The sequence below is a fragment of the Leopardus geoffroyi genome, chromosome D2 (genome assembly GCF_018350155.1).
Source record: "Leopardus geoffroyi isolate Oge1 chromosome D2, O.geoffroyi_Oge1_pat1.0, whole genome shotgun sequence".
Lineage (NCBI taxonomy): Eukaryota > Metazoa > Chordata > Mammalia > Carnivora > Felidae > Leopardus > Leopardus geoffroyi.
The window spans coordinates 20162029-20168839 of NC_059334.1; the positions used below are offsets into that span (position 1 = coordinate 20162029).

General features: G+C 45.4%; 1 long non-coding RNA gene across 1 annotated transcript in view; it reads left to right on the forward strand.

Annotated features, from left to right (window-relative positions):
- LOC123576531 overlaps window positions 1-6290 on the forward strand; it is a 28163-nt gene extending 21873 nt beyond the window's left edge. Inside the window, exon 3 of the long non-coding RNA XR_006701473.1 lies at window positions 4943-6290. This is a non-coding gene — a long non-coding RNA (uncharacterized LOC123576531). The remainder of the gene's footprint in view (window positions 1-4942) is intronic.
- Window positions 6291-6811: the final 521 nt, after the last annotated feature.

A 6811-nucleotide genomic window follows, 5' to 3' on the forward strand; every position in this document is an offset into this window, starting at 1 on the left:
CAGCAGCTTTTGAGTCCCGTTGCCTTTCCCCACTGCCGCTCCACAAGCCTGCTTGCCAGACGAGGCCAGAGGCTGGGAGTGGGCAACAGCCTTCTCGACCTGTTCCTGAGTCAGCAGATTTCCTCTGTCATAGACCTGCAAGCCACCTGAAAATATCTGTCCCATTGAGTCTCAGTTCCTACGAAAATCCCTGGGACTCCTGTGAGTGATGAGGAAGGGACTTATGTGTGTGCTACTTGAAGGTGGTGGGTGATTGGAGTAGAGTGAGTGGACTCAGGAGAACCACGGAAGCCTGGTGAGCTCTTGCTAACGACCACCTCTGTTTCTCCACTTTTATCCCGTCTGCAACCCCAGGAGTTTGCAGGACTCACTAATGAGCTCATCTGCAAGGAGCAGCTCTCACACAGAGAGGAAACCACAGAAATGAAGGCAGAGAGAAATAAGACCAGGGTCAGTAGGTTCCCTGCCAGTGTATTTACACACAGGACACCATTCTTTCCCTTGTCCACATGTCCCAGTGGAGTTGGATGGGACTCATTTTTCTCAGACTTTGTTTGATCTGTGAGGAAAAGTAAGGCCCACATATGCTTGGGCGGCTCCCTACCTCAGAACTGAATTGAAGGGATTCAGACTTGGTTTTGCATTTGGTGAACTTGAGGCCCGGAATTGAAGGTGTTCTTGAAACACGGATTCTTTTTGCCTCTCCGGCCAGCTGCTGCTGGAACATTTGGAGTTCATTTTCTCCAGGCACGAGTGATCTCTCTGGATGACAGTTGTGAGGCAAGGGGTGAAGTCTCAGGCTGGCGTGTCCAGTGAGCTGGAGATGCTCAAGGCCCTGAATTCTATGTTCAAGAGCCACAAAACGGATGAAGAAACTGTGCCTAGCCATGGCGGTTCTTGACTTGTGCACATGTTGTGTGTGATCAGGCACACATTGCGTGTTTGTGTAACTGGAGTTTCCTTTTAAACTTCTTGAATTCTTGTAAGTCAGACCTTTATGGTTAAAAAGCAGTGGTTAGTGGAAATGTTGTGTGTATCGATTGGCTGGTACAAATTTCATAATGTACTTTTCTTCGGGGAAGTTTTCTCTCCAATGTAAAATTGAAAGCTGTTAACAAGCAACTGTGGGAACATAAGCAACCGAGAAAGACCTTACCAAATATTCTCTCATGTTATATGAGGCGAAGGGGACCTTAGGGTAACTCTACAGTAAAGACTAACGAAAGACTTCTGAGTAGAAACTCAATCCCTTTGTTTCCAAGTGAGAGAACGGTTACTTGTGGCACAGAGAGGTAAAGTTCCGTAGAAGATTTAAGGGCCACATTCAGATTTCAGCTCCAGACGTCATCACAGGATTTGATTGGGTTTCTTTTTTCCCTTGTTTTTTAAACACAAGACTAGCTGTGGAGCCCGTCCCTTGCTTCCCTTTTTGGCTTTCAAAGGGGGAGAGCTAGATGAAAGAGCACCTGGCTCTCCTCTCCAGTCTCGTGGTCAAGCTGGAAGAGGACCTAGACACCTCAGGGAAGGACCTCTTCATTTCTGAAGAAAAGAACACCAAGTTGCAGCGAGATATCCGTGAAGTCAGTGCCATTTGAAATGGCCACGCCGTCGTCGAGCCAAACGTGGGGTGTTTGGTTCAGTCTTTGCCCAGTGTGTCCTTCATTTCCCACGGGTTTGAGCTTTTGGAGTTTGATACAAGTGGCAGCAGAAAGGAAAGTTACTCAGGGGCCTGGGCGGGCCGTCTCCCCATCTGCGTGGTTGAATCTGTCTTCCCCGGGCTCTCCCTTTTTGAGGCCTGGCGGGCAGGTGGCGGAGTGCCCTCGGGTGTGGAGTGTGGACCACCTGAGCTTGGCCCATGCTGTGCTCTCGAGTCCGTTTTGGGAACACACTCGGCACGTAGGAACCAGCGTGGTGCTGCCATGTCGCTTAAGGGGGCACGACCGTGCGAGGGCGGCTCTGCCGAGGGGCCGTCACAGCCGCCTCTGCCGCCCTGCCCTCCTCCCAGGGGTTCCGTGCCCCTGGTCGTGGTGGTCAGAGTGAGCGAGGGGCAGCCCGCTGGTCCTGGTGTAAGGTCATGGAGGAGTGAGGCCGCTTCTGCACTTGTGGTCCTCGATGGGAATCTGATCATTGTCACAGAAACTAGTAAAGGTAGGATGGTTTCTCTGTGCCTACTCCTGTCCCTGTGAGCTGCCCCTTGTGGACAGTCCCCGCACACCCCAAACCCAGCCCAGCCATGCCAACTCAGGAAGACAGTTTCAGACCCTTGTGTACGTACATGTGCAGTCTGTTTAGTACCTTAGTGTGGGTGAGGTCGTGTAAGAATTTAAAACAAAAGTATTTGCAGAAATTATGTAACCCGTTCAGTGGAGTTGTTTGCCCAAGATGGGGGGAGACCCCGCAGCAGAGATCAATATGCGGAGAATTCAATCGTTTAAGAGTCCTCACTTTCACTCTTGAGACTGCTGACATAAATTGCTTAGTAAACGGAAGGCTGGAAGAGGAATCTTTCGGGTGGTGGACAAGAAAGTCAAGGCAGAACGTTCTTGTTCCATTTGCAGTTTCAGATACCATGGGATACAATTTTGTTACAGGATTAAGCTACAGATGACTTCCAATTATATTGAAGGTTGAGTTTGGTTTCCATTTGTTAACACCGCTGCACCCTTCTCCCGGAAAAAGGATGGTTGTCTTATGGTGTGTGCCTCCAGACGGAAGGCCCTGTACTGTGGAAAGCTCACTTGTGTCCGGAGGCAACCAAGGAGATTTTTTTTCCGGGAGATTTTTTCCGAGAGATTTTATTATCTTTTTGTCTTTGAAAACATCGGAAAGAATAAGGCTGGGTAACTGAAGAATAAGGCTGCTGAGTGCTCAAAATCCCAAGCAGCTTCCGCAGTGTCGGCGCTGAGCCTGACATGGGGCCAGAATTCACAAATCGTCACCAGCTGAGCCACCCAAGTGCCTCGAGGATGCTACTTTTCTCTTTTTTTGGAAATTAGGATTTCACTCTGTTTTTCTGTCTGGAGTATATTAATATGTCGTACACTAATTCTTTCCTGTTTTTTCTCTGATATACCTGCTGTAGGCCATGGCCCAGAAGGAAGACATACAAGAGAGGATCACTACCCTTGAGAAGTGTTGTCTCAGGGCACAGCATGAAACCACCTGTCTGCAGGACCTCAAGGATAAACTTGAAAACGAGATAGCAAAGAAAGACTGCATTGTCGTTTGCATTGAACTTCATTCCTCTTTTGTTAATTACAAGTGAAGTTAAAGACCTAGTCTCATTGTAAAGTTTTCAGGATGTTAAAATTTTGTGTTGAAAAACGGGGTTACTTCAACGTCATGGGATTAATTCTTTCAGATGTTATGTAAGCATATGTTGCTACCCTCCTTGATTCCTTCTTATGTGTTAACTGCACGTTATTCTTTTGTCTGTTAAGCACTCTTTCCAAAGTAGCGGTGAGTGTCCAGGAATTTGTAGGCAGCTGACCGTTTTGGTTAGTACTTGAGATCGGGTGGAAAGTCAGGTGCAGAAGCATAGCCTGGCCTGAGGATGCAAGACCCTGTGTTTTGGGAAGCCGCACGTCTCTTCCTTGGTTGTCTCAGGTCATCCGGCAGTAAAAAGGAAAACCTCATCCAGCTTCTGGGGAACAGTTTGCCTGGTGTGTTTGTAAAATGTGTCAGTAGACATAAAATGACAATATAAGTGAAATACTAGGAAGCCATTAAAATGACATTCGGGAACACTGTTTGAGAGCACGTAAGATGTTCCAAATCATGACTGTAAAAGGCAGATTGTGAAATACAATGTGTACAGCATGTTATTTATTTATTTGAGGGTTTTTAGGCCGGGTACCCGGTGAGTGTATACACACAAAGCTAAACTCAAACAGAATTTTGTGGGATTAAATGTTAACCTTTCAGGAACCTCTCCTTATACATAATTTTAAAAGGACTTAGATACTTTTAATGCTTATTTATTTTTGAGAGAGGGAGCGACCGAATGAAGTCATGGTCAGGGGAGGCCAGAGAGGGAGGGAGGGAGACAGAGAATCCAAAATGTGCTCCATGTTCTGAGCTGTCAACAAAGAGACCGAAGCGGGGCTTGAACCCATGAGCTATGAGATTATAACCTAAGCCGAAGTTGAACGCTTAACTGACTGAGCCACCTCGGAGTCCTTAAAAGTCTTTTAAAGGGGCGCCTGGGTGGCGCAGTCGGTTAAGCGTCCGACTTCAGCCAGGTCACGATCTCGCGGTCCGTGAGTTCGAGCCCCGCATCAGGCTCTGGGCTGATGGCTCAGAGCCTGGAGCCTGTTTCCGATTCTGTGTCTCCCTCTCTCTGCCCGTCCCCCGTTCATGCTCTGTCTCTGTCCCAAAAATAAATAAACGTTGAAAAAAAAAGTCTTTTAAAAAAAATCTTTTTTTCCAGGTTGACTTATTTTTCAAGAGTGAGAGTGTTTTTGTAGAATAACCATACACTTGCAAAAATAACTCCACAGGCATCAGGCATGCTCTCCGAAGCTCTGTGCTGGCCGATGTGCCACCTCAGAATGCGCTATGTAGCGAGCCCTAAGACAACAGTTTATAATTATGTAAGACCGAACTCTTCTCTCCTTAACTTGTCAGGAAGAACGAGAAAGCTCCTAGAGAAGATGGCTTTTCTTTAATGTGTGGGAATTTTTTGTCTTTTCAAAGACTTCTTTGAAGATACAGAAGCAGAGCAAATACTTTGGCAAGACATGTTTTGCACAGTGAAATGAGGCCCAAGGCAATGGGTGACTCCTTGTAGAAAGGACATGTTTACTCTGAAACACCTACCAAAAACATTGGCTTCGGTCAGAACTTACAATAGATCTTTGCATTTAGATTTTGTTTCACTTTATTCAAAATGGAAAAGGAGAGAAAACTTGCTACACTTTGATGCTTTGCCTTCATTTCCTAGACTGCAGATCAAAACAGCCAGTTGCAAGAGAGCCTGGAGGTGGTGGAGCAGAAGATGCAGCAGACCCTGAGGAAGGTTAAGACGCTGTGCGAGGTGGAAACCAAGCGGGCCCAGATGGTGGGCGCCCTCTGAAATGTGGGGCCCGCCTTTCCTCCTGGGTCCCATGATGGGAATGTCATTTTCATGGCCTTTCGATCTTGTATCACGATTATCACCGGTAACATCGGCGAACCAAAATCCGTTAACAAGGTGAGATCTCTTTTCGGTATTACTTTGAGACTGGAATGCTTTTCAAAAGGCAGGCATCATCCCCATTTTTTTCACCTCTCGTTTTGTCCGATGTGTGGTTTGCAGTTGGCTGCAACAAAGACTCACTGCTTTTCAGAGTTACGTCAACGACTTAAATCTCAAGATATTAGCCTTGGATAGGACAGGGGTGCTTGGCGGGCTCAATCTGTGGAGCTTTGGACTGGATATCAGCCTCACGAGTTTGAGCCCCACGTAGGATATAGAGCTTACAAAAAATTATTAAATGAAAGCATGGACTATTTCCCAGAAATAAGAAAATCTTATTCTGTTTTTCTTTTAATATGAAATTTATTGTAAAATTTTGTTCCATACAACACCCAGTGTTCAACCCAACACATTCCCTCCTGAATACCCATTGACTACCCTCCCCTCCCTCCAACCCCCTATCCGCCCTCAGTTTCTTCTCAGTTTTTGAGTCTCATGCTTTGGCTCTCTCCCACTCTAACCTCTTTTTTTTTTCCTACGCCTTCTTCATGGGTTCCTTTTAAGTTTCTGCGGATTCACATAAGAGTGAAAACATATCGTATCTGTCTTTCACTTACCATTAACACTCTCCAGTTCAATCCACATTGCTACAATGGTCCATATTTTATTCTCATTGCACGTAGTACTCCATTGTGTATATAAACCACAGTTTCTTCATCCATGATGAAGACGGATCATCCATCAATGATCCGTTGATGGACATTCAGACTCTTTCCACAATTTGGTTATTTTGACAATGGTGCTATTAATATTGGGATACAGGGGCCCCTATGCGTCAGTACTCCTGTATCTCTTGAGTAAATTCCTAGCAGTGCTACTGTTGTGTCATAGTTCAGATCTATTTTTAATTTTTTGAGGAAACTCAACACTGTTTTCCAGAGCTGTTGCAGCAGTTTGCATTCCCACCAACGGTGCACGAGGGCTCCTGTTTCACCACATCCTCGCCAGGATCTATATTCTCCTGAATTGTTCATTTACCCCACAATGAATGGTGGAGGTGATATCTGAGTGTCCTTTTTATTTGTATTTCCCTGATGAGGAGCGAGGTTGAGCATCTTTTCATGTGCCTGCTGACCATCAGGATTTCTTCGTTAGAGAAATGTCTATTCATGTTTTGTGCCCAATTCTACACTGGATTATTTGCTTCTCGGAGCGAAGTGTGGTGAGCTCTTTTTAGGTTTTGGATACTAGCCCTTTGTCCGATATGTCATTTGCAATCTTTTCCAATTCCTTTTGTTCCTTTTATTTGCTGTGAAGCTTTTTATCTTCATGAGGTCCCAATAGTTCATTTTTGCTTTTAATTCCCTTGCCTTTGGGGATGTGTCAAGTAAGAAATTGTTGCAGCTGAAGTCAGAATGGTCTATTCCTGTATTCTCCTCTAAGGATTCCATGGTTTCCTGTCTCACAATCAGATCTTTTTTCCATTTTGAAATAATTTTTGTGAATATTTTGAGAAAGTGGTCTAGCTTCTACCTTCTGCATGTTACTGCCCTGTTCTCCCAGCGAAATTTGATAGACTGTCTTTTTCCTTGGATATTCTTTACTCCTTTGTTAAAGATGAGTTAGTCATAGTTT